The 13,309-nt window shown below is 40.6% G+C and overlaps 1 long non-coding RNA gene and 1 pseudogene across 2 annotated transcripts in view; one reads left to right on the top strand and one right to left on the bottom strand.

Annotated features, from left to right (window-relative positions):
* The window catches only part of LOC147996337 (uncharacterized), a 27,348-nt gene extending 15,858 nt beyond the window's left edge, over positions 1-11,490 (top strand). Inside the window, exon 3 of one of the 2 annotated variants that reach the window (XR_015676081.1) lies at positions 11,037-11,490. This is a non-coding gene — a long non-coding RNA (uncharacterized LOC147996337). The remainder of the gene's footprint in view (positions 1-11,036) is intronic. The other variant, XR_015676080.1, reaches the window with a different exon arrangement.
* Positions 10,154-11,269, bottom strand: Aimp1-ps3 (aminoacyl tRNA synthetase complex-interacting multifunctional protein 1, pseudogene 3; annotated as a pseudogene).
* Positions 11,491-13,309: the final 1,819 nt, after the last annotated feature.

The following is a 13,309-nucleotide window of genomic DNA, read 5'->3' on the forward strand; positions in this document are numbered from 1 at the left end:
TGACTAAAGATGTTGAACATTTCTTTAGGTGTTTCTCAGCCATTCGGCATTCCTCAGCTGTGAATTCTTTGTTTAGCTCTGAACCCCATTTTTTAATAGGGTTATTTGTTTCCCTGCGGTCTAACTTCTTGAGTTCTTTGTATATTTTGGAAATAAGGCCTCTATCTGTTGTAGGATTGGTAAAGATCTTTTCCCAATCTGTTGGTTGCCGTTTTGTCCTAACCACAGTGTCCTTTGCCTTACAGAAGCTTTGCAGTTTTATGAGATCCCATTTGTCGATTCTTGATCTTAGAGCATAAGCCATTGGTGTTTTGTTCAGGAAATTTTTTCCAGTGCCCATGTGTTCCAGATGCTTCCCTAGTTTTTCTTCTATTAGTTTGAGTGTGTCTGGTTTGATGTGGAGGTCCTTGATCCACTTGGACTTAAGCTTTGTACAGGGTGATAAGGATGGATCGATCTGCATTCTTCTACATGTTGCCCTCCAGTTGAACCAGCACCATTTGCTGAAAATGCTATCTTTTTTCCATTGGATGGTTTTGGCTCCTTTGTCAAAAATCAAGTGACCATAGGTGTGTGGGTTCATTTCTGGGTCTTCAATTCTATTCCATTGGTCTATCTGTCTGTCTCTGTACCAATACCATGCAGTTTTTATCACTATTGCTCTGTAATACTGCTTGAGTTCAGGGATAGTGATTCCCCCTGAAGTCCTTTTATTGTTGAGGATAGCTTTAGCTATCCTGGGTTTTTTGTTATTCCAGATGAATTTGCAAATTGTTCTGTCTAACTCTTTGAAGAATTGGATTGGTATTTTGATGGGGATTGCATTGAATCTGTAGATTGCTTTTGGTAAAATGGCCATTTTTACCATATTAATCCTGCCAATCCATGAGCATGGGAGATCTTTCCATCTTCTGAGGTCTTCTTCAATTTCTTTCCTCAGTGTCTTGAAGTTCTTATTGTACAGATCTTTTACTTGCTTGGTTAAAGTCACACCGAGGTACTTTATATTATTTGGGTCTATTATGAAGGGTGTCGTTTCCCTAATTTCTTTCTCGGCTTGTTTCTCTTTTGTATAGAGGAAGGCAACTGATTTATTTGAGTTAATTTTATACCCAGCCACTTTGCTGAAGTTGTTTATCAGCTTTAGTAGTTCTCTGGTGGAACTTTTGGGATCACTTAAATATACTATCATGTCATCTGCAAATAGTGATATTTTGACCTCTTCTTTTCTTATCTGTATCCCTTTGATCTCCTTTTGTTGTCTGATTGCTCTGGCTAGAAGTTCAAGAACTATATTGAATAAGTAGGGAGAGAGTGGGCAGCCTTGTCTAGTCCCTGATTTTAGTGGGATTGCTTCAAGTTTCTCTCCATTTAGTTTAATGTTAGCAACTGGTTTGCTGTATATGGCTTTTACTATGTTTAGGTATGGGCCTTGAATTCCTATTCTTTCCAGGACTTTTATCATGAAGGGGTGTTGAATTTTGTCAAATGCTTTCTCAGCATCTAATGAAATGATCATGTGGTTCTGTTCTTTCAGTTTGTTTATATAATGGATCACGTTGATGGTTTTCCGTATATTAAACCATCCCTGCATGCCTGGGATGAAGCCTACTTGATCATGGTGGATGATTGTTTTGATGTGCTCTTGAATTCGGTTTGCCAGAATTTTATTGAGTATTTTTGCGTCGATATTCATAAGGGAAATTGGTCTGAAGTTCTCTTTCTTTGTTGTGTCTTTGTGTGGTTTAGGTATAAGAGTAATTGTGGCTTCGTAGAAGGAATTCGGTAGGGCTCCATCTGTTTCAATTTTGTGGAATAGTTTGGATAATATTGGTATGAGGTCTTCTATGAAGGTTTGATAGAATTCTGCACTAAACCCGTCTGGACCTGGGCTCTTTTTGGTTGGGAGACCTTTAATGACTGCTTCTATTTCCTTAGGAGTTATGGGGTTGTTTAACTGGTTTATCTGTTCCTGATTTAACTTCGATACCTGGTATCTGTCTAGGAAATTGTCCATTTCCTGAAGATTTTCAAATTTTGTTGAATATAGGTTTTTATAGTAAGATCTGATGATTTTTTGAATTTCCTCCGAATCTGTAGTTATGTCTCCCTTTTCATTTCTGATTTTGTTAATTTGGACACACTCTCTGTGTCCTCTCGTTAGTCTGGCTAAGGGTTTATCTATCTTGTTGATTTTCTCAAAGAACCAACTTTTGGTTCTGTTGATTCTTTCTATGGTCCTTTTTGTTTCTACTTGGTTGATTTCAGCTCTGAGTTTGATTATTTCCTGCCTTCTACTCCTCCTGGGTGTATTTGCTTCTTTTTGTTCTAGAGCTTTTAGGTGTGCTGTCAAGCTGCTGACATATGCTCTTTCCTGTTTCTTTCTGCAGGCACTCAGCACTATGAGTTTTCCTCTTAGCACAGCTTTCATTGTGTCCCATAAGTTTGAGTATGTTGTATCTTCATTTTCATTAAATTCTAAAAAGTTTTTAATTTCTTTCTTTATTTCTTCCTTGACCAGGTTATCATTGAGTAGAGCATTGTTCAATTTCCACGTATATGTGGGCATTCTTCCCTTATTGTTATTGAAGACCAGTTTTAGGCCGTGGTGGTCCGATAGCACGCATGGGATTATTTCTATCTTTCTGTACCTGTTGAGGCCCGTTTTTTGACCAATTATATGGTCAATTTTGGAGAAAGTACCATGAGGAGCTGAGAAGAAGGTATATCCTTTTGCTTTAGGATAGAATGTTCTATAAATATCCGTTAAGTCCATTTGGCTCATGACTTCTCTTAGTCTGTCTACATCACTGTTTAATTTCTGTTTCCATGATCTGTCCATTGATGAGAGTGGGGTGTTGAAATCTCCCACTATTATTGTGTGAGGTGCAATGTGTGTTTTGAGCTTTAGTAAGGTTTCTTTTACGTATGTAGGTGCCCTTGTATTTGGGGCATAGATATTTAGGATTGAGAGTTCATCTTGGTTAATTTTTCCTTTGATGAATATGAAGTGTCCTTCCTTATCTTTTTTGATGACTTTTAGTTGGAAATTGATTTTATTTGATATTAGAATGGCTACTCCAGCTTGCTTCTTCTGACCATTTGCTTGGAAAGTTGTTTTCCAGCCTTTCACTCTGAGGTAGTGTCTGTCTTTGTCTCTGAGGTGTGTTTCCTGTAGGCAGCAGAATGCAGGGTCCTCGTTGCGTATCCAGTTTGTTAATCTATGTCTTTTTATTGGGGAGTTGAGGCCATTGATATTGAGAGATATTAAGGAATAGTGATTATTGCTTCCCGTTATATTCATATTTGATGTGAGGTTATGTTTGTGTGCTTTCATTCTCTTTGTTTTGTTGCCAAGACGATTAGTTTCTTGCTTCTTCTAGGGTATAGCTTGCCTCCTTATGTTGGGCTTTACCATTTATTATCCTTTGTAGTGCTGGATTTGTAGAAAGATATTGTGTAAATTTGGTTTTGTCATGGAATATCTTGGTTTCTCCATCAATGTTAATTGAGAGTTTTGCTGGATACAGTAATCTGGGCTGGCATTTGTGTTCTCTTAGGGTCTGTATAACATCAGTCCAGGATCTTCTGGCCTTCATAGTTTCTGGCGAGAAGTCTGGTGTGATTCTGATAGGTCTCCCTTTATATGTTACTTGACCTTTTTCCCTTACTGCTTTTAATATTCTTTCTTTATTTTGTGCGTTTGGTGTTTTGACAATTATGTGACGGGAGGTGTTTCTTTTCTGGTCCAATCTATTTGGAGTTCTGTAGGCTTCCTGTATGTCTATGGGTATCTCTTTTTTTAGGTTAGGGAAGTTTTCTTCTATGATTTTGTTGAAGATATTTACTGGTCCTTTGAGCTGGGAGTCTTCACTCTCTTCTATACCTATTATCCTTAGGTTTGATCTTCTCATTGAGTCCTGGATTTCCTGTATGTTTTGGACCAGTAGCTTTTTCCGCTTTACATTATCTTTGACAGTTGAGTCAATGATTTCTATGGAATCTTCTGCTCCTGAGATTCTCTCTTCCATCTCTTGTATTCTGTTGGTGAAGCTTGTATCTACAGCTCCTTGTCTCTTCTTTTGGTTTTCTATATCCAGGGTTGTTTCCATGTGTTCTTTCTTGATTGCTTCTATTTCCATTTTTAATTCCTTCAACTGTTTGATTGTGTTTTCCTGGAATTCTTTCAGGGATTTTTGCGATTCCTCTCTGTAGGCTTTTACTTGTTTATTAATGTTTTCCTGTGCTTCCCTAAGTGTGTTCAGGTCTTTCCTGAAGTCCTCCAGCATCATGATCAAATATGATTTTGAAACTAGATCTTGCTTTTCTGGTGTGTTTGGATATTCCATGTTTGTTTTGGTGGGAGAATTGGGCTCCGATGATGGCATGTAGTCTTGGTTTCTGTTGCTTGGGTTCCTGCGCTTGCCTCTCGCCATCAGATTATCTCTAGTGTTACTTTGTTCTGCTATTTCTGACAGTGGCTAGACTGTCCTATAAGCCTGTGTGTCAGGAGTGCTGTAGACCTGTTTTCCTCTCTTTCAGTCAGTTATGGGGACAGAGTGTTCTGCTTTCGGGCGTGTAGTTTTTCCTCTCTACAGGTCTTCAGCTGTTCCTGTGGACCTGTGTCTTGAGTTCACCAGGCAGCTTTCTTGCAGCAGAAAATTTGGTTTTACCTGTGGTCCCGAGGCTCAGGTTCGCTCGTGGGGTGCTGCCCAGGGGCTCTCTGCAGCGGCAGCAACCAGGAAGACCTGTGCCGCCCCTTCCGGGAGCTTCAGTGTACCAGGGTTCCAGATGGTCTTTGGCTTTTTCCTCTGGCGTCCGAGATGTGTGTGCAGGGAGCAGTCTCTTCTGGTTTCCCAGGCTTGTCTGCCTCTCTGAAGGTTTAGCTCTCCCTCCCACGGGATTTGGGTGCAGAGAACTGTTTATCCGGTCTGTTTCCTTCAGGGTCCGGCGGTGTCTCTGGCAGGGGTCCTGCCGCTCCTGGGCCCTCCCCCACGGGAGCCCAGAGGCCTTATACAGTTTCCTCTTGGGCCAGGGATGTGGGCAGGGGTGAGCAGTGTTGGTGGTCTCTTCCGCTCTGCAGCCTCAGGAGTGCCCACCTGACCAGGCGGTTGGGTCTCTCTCTCACCGGGTCTGGGAGCAGAGAGCTGCTGCGGGCCGGGATCCGCGGGTGTGGGACTTCCGGTAAACACAGAACGTGCCCGGTTCTAGAGAAATTCTGCTTCCGTGTGTCCCAAGCTCACCAGGCAGCTTTCTTGCAGCAGAAAATTTGGTCTTACCTGTGGTCCCGAGGCTCAGGTTCGCTCGTGGGGTGCTGCCCAGGGGCTCTCTGCAGCGGCAGCAACCAGGAAGCTAGTTTTTGTTCCTTGTTTTTTGGTTCGTCTTTTGAGAGAGAACATAAATTCAAGTGGTAGGGAAATGGAACCATGTGTAAGGAGTTGGTGGAGGGGAAAAGATGATTAAAATATAAATTGTATGAAAATATTTAATAAAAAGGAAATTATTTATAGCAATGTCTGATGTTGCTTTGTTCTTAGATCCCTGACAGGGAGCATTTATAATTCAGAATGGAGAAAAGGAGAAAAGGCTTAAATCATCAAAGTGAGATAGATACCTTTGCAGTATTGAGGGATTACAGATGTCTAGCCAGCGTTTAGAAGATTTGTTACAGAGAAATGGGAAATCATTGCATTGATTAATGGCATTAGGGTTGGTGTGAAGGTTATCAGAAATATTTGTGTCTCTGTTGGAATCGTATAGTAAAGGACAATTCGATTTTTATGAGCTCTGCTAATAGGGATGTCTATATTGAGCCTGGAAGCCTGTATGTCCAATAAGTTGCTGAATAAATCATTACATAGACTAGATGTCTTAGTTAAAATTTCTAATTCTGTGATAGAACACCATGAGCAAAAGCAACTCAGGGATGAAACTGTGTTGTGCTTAGATTTTCATGTCACCATTCAGCATCGACAGTCAGGACAGGAGTTCAAACTGTAAAGGAACCTGGAGGCAGAAGCTAAAATCAGAGACTATGGAAGAGTGACTACTGGCTTGCTCCTCATGATTTGCTCATCTTTCTTTCTAGAGAACCCAATAACACCAGCCATGGGGTGGAACCACCCGTGATGCACTAGTCACTAATTAAAAAAATGCTACATAGGCTTTTCCTCAATTAAGGTTTCCCTTCCCCAAAGCCTTGACCTAAAACTAGCCAGCACAGTAGAAGCTCCCAAATCTTAGATATTTGATTGTGTGATGAAATTCTAATCCCAGGAGCTCACCATTCACATTCTATAGTTTAAGAATCACAGAAATCTTGGTGGCTGCTCTCAGAATATCCAACTTTGAGTTTGTAATATTCTCTTCCAGCTGTTCCCTACAATTTACAATGCAAATGTCTTTGAAGCATCAACTCCATAGAATAGCCAATTAACTGCATGTGTGAGTTTCTTAACCATATGTTTTTTATCTCTTGGTCTTGCTTCATTATCCCTGCCATATTTTCTCCTTTCTCATTTCTCCCCCTTTACCCCACACCACTTGTCTTCCCTTTTTAAACTGACCTCCATCTCCATCCATGTCTAACAAGGTCATTCTTCTCTTTCCCTCTCCCACATTCTTCTTTCCTCCTTTTCTCTCTCATTTTTTAATCCCTTCATCTCATTCTACCTGTGGAGAGTGTCATCACCCCCATTCCTAGTGTAGTCACGCCTGTGTTAGAATAAAAGCACAAATCACTGTGAGTAGCATAGAAATCTGGTTACATCTAAGGAGCCCTGACCTGACATCTTTGATTAGCTCCTGTTTCACATAGAGATGACTTCAATGTGGATTTCAGAGGAAGTGAAAAGTTCAAAGAAAGAAGTGAAACAAGTTTAGGGAAGCAAAGTGGCCTCTTAGGTCAATTCTTTGATTACTAATATTTCATGAAGAGTTTCTAAGTGGAAATTTTATAGTAAGTACTTTACACTAAATTTTCCACAAAATTTTGATAAATACTGCTATTAACCACATTTTCCAGATAAGAAAACCAAGTGTTGAAAAGACAAAGTAAAGTCCACAAGATTATACAATTTGAGGGTACCAGCAACATGACTGGTTTCTTAACTGCTAGACTCAAAGAGGGAAAATGGGGACCTCATTCCCTTCTCTTTCCCATCCTCCTCTGAAGTAGAAATGGTTGAGAATATTGTAATAAGGTCATATATCGACAAAAACAATAATGCGAGAATATTGGTTTTCAGAGTGGAAATATGGGACTTTGGATTCCAAAACAAAAAGAAGAATTTGAACAAATCTGAAACACTTATAAAAAGGGAGATAGAAAATGATTCAGGTTCTGACCATGGTGAGATGGTAGAAGCCTGTCTTCATTTGTTGGCTATTTTGGTTTATTACCATGCTGCAAACTGTAAAAGGATAAGGAAGAAAAGTCTAGTAGAGCATAACAGACTAGCCAGTAATTGCTTATCTCAGCATCAAAGCAAATTTAGACAGATGTGTCAATTAGGACAAGACTCTGAAGCTCGCTCAATAATTTCCACATCAGGAAAGTAGAAAGAATTAACTTTTCTTTGGTGTTTGGATTGATTTTGGGGTACAAATATATGATATTATTATCATGTAATAGACAAATGTTGTAAATGTTACTTTTATTTCCTCTGATGATGGAATGAGATGAGAGTCATAACAAGGTGTGCAAATACATGAGTTGGGCTGATGCCAGAACATTGCTTTCTCTGTTCTAACCATCTCTAGGTCCAGGCCTGGAAGCTTCTAGCTTTCATACAATCTAATCTTCCAAGCTGACTGATTCAATCTGGCTTCTCTTGGCTTCTAACTGAATTGCTCTGTTTGGCCTTATACTAATTTTGAGAGTATGCTCTTTTTTTTTTTTTAAGATTTACTTATTTATTATATATGGGTACACTGTAGCTGTCTTCAGACACACCAGAAGAGGGCATCAGATCTCATTGCAGATGGTTGGTAGCCACCATGTGGATGCTGGGTTTTGAACTCAGGACCTCAAGAAGAGCAGTCAGTGCACTTAACCACTGAGCCATCTATCCAGCCCCCATGGTAGTATGTTCTAATCTTCTGACTCTTTCCCATTTTCTGGCTTATTCCATCTTCACCTGTCTCTAGCCTGTCCTTATAAAACTGCCCCAGTAAAACAGCCACACACACGCACACTACCATCATCTTTTCTCTCCCTGAACTGCTCTTAAGGAGCCTTTCTTTCCTGTACTGTTCTCATGAGAGTTGGGCATATCCTATCTCTGAGATTCTGTCAAATCTTTCTCTGATTCAAAACTTTGTCTGCCCCTTAATTAGACATCACTTTCAAAAATGGAAGCTTCCTTCTACAAACTAACCTTACCTTCACTGTTACGGATTAAAGATGTGTAAAAAGTGTGTGTATATTCCAGCCAGATCATACCATAATCCAGAGTATGTCTGCATTCCAGTTGGATCACGTAGACCTAGAAGGTCTTTGGATGCGATCCCTTGCCAGAGTAGCCATGTTGATGGATTAAAATTCTTCTACAAATTGTATTCAACAGGTCCACAGTTCAGTTCCTGAGTCCTTGCACTCTCAAGCCTACCCTAAATGCACATCTTATACACACACGTGTGTGTGTGTGTGTGTGTGTGTGTGTGTGTGTGTGTGTGTGCAAATAGAACTGTAACTTACTACTTTCTTTTCTCGATTCTACCCTAGGCTCTCAAATCTACCAACTCTTCTCATCTAACCAACATCCTGCACTACTCATCACCCCCCCCACAACTGCTTTGACTAGGATCATTTTTTCCCATTTAGACAATCACAATGGCCTCTCTGCCTTATCCTTTCATCTTACAGTAATCAATCTTAAATCCAGAGGAAGATGTGTACGTTTCACTAGCTCCCATTCTTTATCTGATCAGAGCGTTACTGATCACTCAGTTCTTGCTGTGATGTCTGCCGTGCCTCCCTAGTCCAGTATGCTGACACATTCTTTTTCACTCATTCGGTAACCATCATGGAGGAGTCTGATTTCTCAGGAACGTATTTCTGTGAGCATTTAGACCTGGAATACTTCCCCCTGCTCTCAGCATTGTGTATATCCCCACCTCCTTCAGAATCCTAGTCAAGTATTATCTGTATTTTTTTCTCACCTCTTTTCTTGAAGCCCCTTCTGCTTGTTCACACTATGCCCAGAGCTGATTTTCTTTGTAGTACTTGAAATAGCCCACAGTTGTACTTGATATCTGCTCCACCTTTCGCTGTCGTTCCCCACAGTGTGTTACCGTGGTGAGATCAAGGATGCTGTCACTGATGCTCATTCAACATCTAGACCATCACAAACCAAGCCTTGGGAAATCAGCAAAGTATTTTTCAGATTCATTTATTGAACAAAACCTGAGTTTTCAATCCTTAATAAAGTACTAAGGATAAGATATGAATATTTAAAATAATTTTTATTTTAAGAAACTGTGTAGGTACTTAAATTATGTAAATGGGTATGACAAACTATGTATTTGTTCGTAATAATGCCATGCCGGTCAGAGTTAATAGTTGACAACATAATGAATGGGCTTAAGTGTGAGCTATCTATCAGTTATCATGCAAAATGCCAAGGTGAATTATTGCATGTACTTTCAGGTTGGTATATTTTCTGTAAGGGTCAATGAGGGTACATTTTCTCAAATTTGATACAGATAAAAAAGATTAATATCCTCTGTCTTAGTCAGGGTTTCTATCCTTGCACTAACATCATGACCAAGAAGCAAGTTGTGCAGGAAAGGGTTTATTCAGCTTACTTCTATGCTGTTCATCACCAACAGAAGTCAGGACTGGAACTCAAGCAGATCAGGAAGCAGAAGCTGGATGTTACTTACTGGCCTTCTTCCCCTGGCTTGCTCAGCTTGCTCTCTTATAGAACCCAAGACTACCACCCCAGGGATGGCACCACCTACAAGGGGTTGGGTCCTCCCCCCTTGAACACTAGTTGAGAAAGTGCCTTACAGCTGGGTCTCAGGGAGGCATTTTCTCAGTTGAATCTCCTTTCTCTGTGATAAATCCAGCTTGTGTCAAGTTGACACCCAAAACCAGCCAGTCCACCCTTCAATTAATTTGATTGTTAGCTGTTTTTAATGTGTAAGTGGCAATCACTCTCCTCTTCATTGTTGTTAAGGTTTCACCAATGTCTTTCGTTAGAGAGCACTTCACTTAATTCTGATATTGGCCATGGTTTGGGCCCGGCAAACCCCCTTCCCTTTCACCTCAAAGGGAGTCCCCTTGTATGTGTCCACCCACTCACCATTAGTGTGCAGGTCAGGCTGAATCTGCTCCCAGATCTTCTTCTCAGGGTTCAGCTCCTAGTCCAGGCTCTCCAGGGAAAGCATCAAAAGTAATTCTGTCTCTAGGAATGAACCCGCTGGGAGGGGCCAGAATCTCCACTTTCTCTGGTGAACTGGCACACATCACCACTGCTTGAGACAGTACTCCCTGGAGTTTTGCAGGCTTCAGATGACAAAGTAAAACCACCATCCGGTTTTGCATTTATTTAGAGGAACATGATTCACCAGTCCACTGACGACCGTTCTTGGGGCTGCTTCTCCCACAACTACTTCTACATACAATGAATCTGCATCCGGGTGTTTTTTGGCAGTAATGATACAACCAATTCAAAGAATCCAGGCACAATATAGGATTAGATCTAATTTATAGGATTAGATATAGTTTATAGGATTAGATATAGTTTATAGGAGTTGAGTCAGCACTTGTTGCCTACTGCTGCTTCTCCTTTCTCTCCTTTCTTTTCAGTTTTCTGTTTTACCTTCTTTTCTTCCCCTCCCCTTCCTTTAATCTGTTCTTTTGTACCAGAAGAGGCGGTCGTTTCTACGGATGGAGACTATGTCACACTTTCAGAAACAGTAGAATTAGTCTCTAGTGAAGAACTGGATGGAACCGGTATTTGCTTTGCTCCACTGTGAATTTCTGCCTGACGTAGCTCTTGGTTTTAGTTCTTCAATATTTCTTTTTTCAGTTCAGCCTTTTCAACTCGAAGTTTCTTTTCTTCTCTCCAAGTTGCCTGCAAAATTGCTTTCTCCTTGAGAAGAGCAACCTGCGGCTTGAGCTGTTCAACGAGCTGATCCACCTCTGCGCCCTTTGACTCCAGTTTCTTCAGAACATCATCATCGTTCACTGCCATCTCTTCCCAGAACCGGCAGAAACCACGAAGCAGTGAAGCGCAGCTCTTGGGCAGCCTCAGCCAGGTGTCGGAAGGAACTTTTTTTTTTTTTTTTAATAAAACCACAATTAACTGACTAGAGAACAGATAGAGTTTAATTTTGCTGTGTGTCCATTTCCTCATCCGTAAGCTGGAAGTACTAGTTTCTATTTTACGGGCAGTTAGTGATGGTTTAAGAGGTCGTGCACATAAAGTGCTTAGTGCGGTGGTGGATACAAACTAAGTATCAATAAATGTTAACTGTCTCTGCCTTTTTAGTTTTAATGTTTACTTATTTTCTATGTATGCAGTGCTCTGCCTGTGTATATATGCCAGATCTCAATATAGACCATTGTGAGCCACCATGTGGTTGCTGGGCATTGAACTCAGGACTTTCGGAAGAGCAGCCAGTGCTCTCAACCCCTAGCCATCTCTCCAGCCCCTCGCTGTTTCTGTCTTACGTACCTTGGCCAAATAAAGTCTTTGTTCCTGTCTTGTCAGAGAGTTCTAAAGTCCTTGGGATTTTCTGACTGACAAAGATGGTGTAAAGTGATGTAAAAAAGACTTCTATGACTCTTGGTGGGCTTCTAGATAGACTCAGAGCAGAAGTGAGTCACTATAAAGACGAATTCATGGTTAGAGGCTTGGGAATTTTAGCTCTGTGATACTGGGAGAGGAACTGGAGATGAACTTGATCACAAATAGCAAATGCCTCAGTCTTGTCATCTAAGCCTTTTTAAAAATGTAAGTCTTTTTTTAAAAAAATCATTATTATTATTATAAAAATGTTGTTATAAATATTTTTATGAAAACATTTGAATGCAATATATTTTGATCATTTTTTCCCTTCCCCAGTTCCTCCCAGATCTTTCTGACCACCTTCCCAACCCTACTTTATAGTCCTTCTCTCTCCTTTAGATCCTCTCTTCACCCTGAGGTGCTTATTAGTACCTCACTTCTGTGGTGATTCAGATTGTAGTACACATACTGACGTCGGTAAGCTACTTTCAACATGAAAATTAAAATATTCTATATTTGCCTTCTGGGGTGTAGTTACCTCACTCAGGATGATGTTTTTAAGCTTCATCCATTTGCTTGCGAATTTTCTTTAATTTTTCTTAACAGCTGAACCATATTCCATCCTGTAAATGTACCACGTTTTCATTATCCATTCATCTGTTGGTGTACAGCTAAGTTGTTTCCAATTTCTGGCTATCGTCAATAGAGAGACAGTGAACATGGATGTACAAGTGTCTCTGTAGTAGGAAGTAGAATCCTTTGTGTATATGCCCAAGAGTGTCACGCGTAGCTGTCACAGCTGGATATGGAGGTTGATGTATGCCTTAGTTAGAAGCCATTCCCACACTTAGGCCTCAGTCCAAAGTGGCCCAGGAACCTATTTTGCCTGGTGAGCTTTTCTGACTCCTCCCACCCCATGGCATTTCCACCCGCCAGGCCTACCTCCAAACACACTTCAGATGCACCGGCTGTTCTTGGCCTAACTCTAGGTATTGTTCCTCCTGCGATGGCCCAACCTAAGTCACATAAGAATCACACATCACATCGTGAAAGATGGCCTCATGCCCTGATGGCATCACAAAAAGACAAACCATATGACAGGCCATGTGTGTCTCCATTCGAACCCACTAGGCCTATGACAATTTCTCCAATGAGAATGACCCAGGTTAGACTCCAAATACAGAATTTAAAAGAACAACCATACACACTGCATCAGAGAACTCTGGTGATTTAAAGAATACAGAATACATGCACGACCCAGTGAACTTAAAGAAGACAGCAATAACTGCGTCCCAGAAAACACAAATATCTGAATGAATGAAATGACAAAGCGAAGTCAGGCTAGGAAAATTGAATTCTTAGAAGAGATAGAAACATTGAAGAGAAATCAAGCTGAAACAAACGATCAAACAAAAACTGGAATGAAGAATTCAAAATCCCAATTAGAAAACACAGGGGAACAACTTTTAAATATAATGGACCAAGTCAAAGATAAAACAACAAGATAAGGCAAAAGTAGAGTGCTCAAGCAAGAATATAAAAAATAAAAGAAAAAGAAAAAATGGGGGCAG

The sequence above is a fragment of the Rattus norvegicus genome, chromosome 2 (assembly GCF_021556685.1).
Source record: "Rattus norvegicus strain SHRSP/BbbUtx chromosome 2, alternate assembly SHRSP_T2T, whole genome shotgun sequence".
Lineage (NCBI taxonomy): Eukaryota > Metazoa > Chordata > Mammalia > Rodentia > Muridae > Rattus > Rattus norvegicus.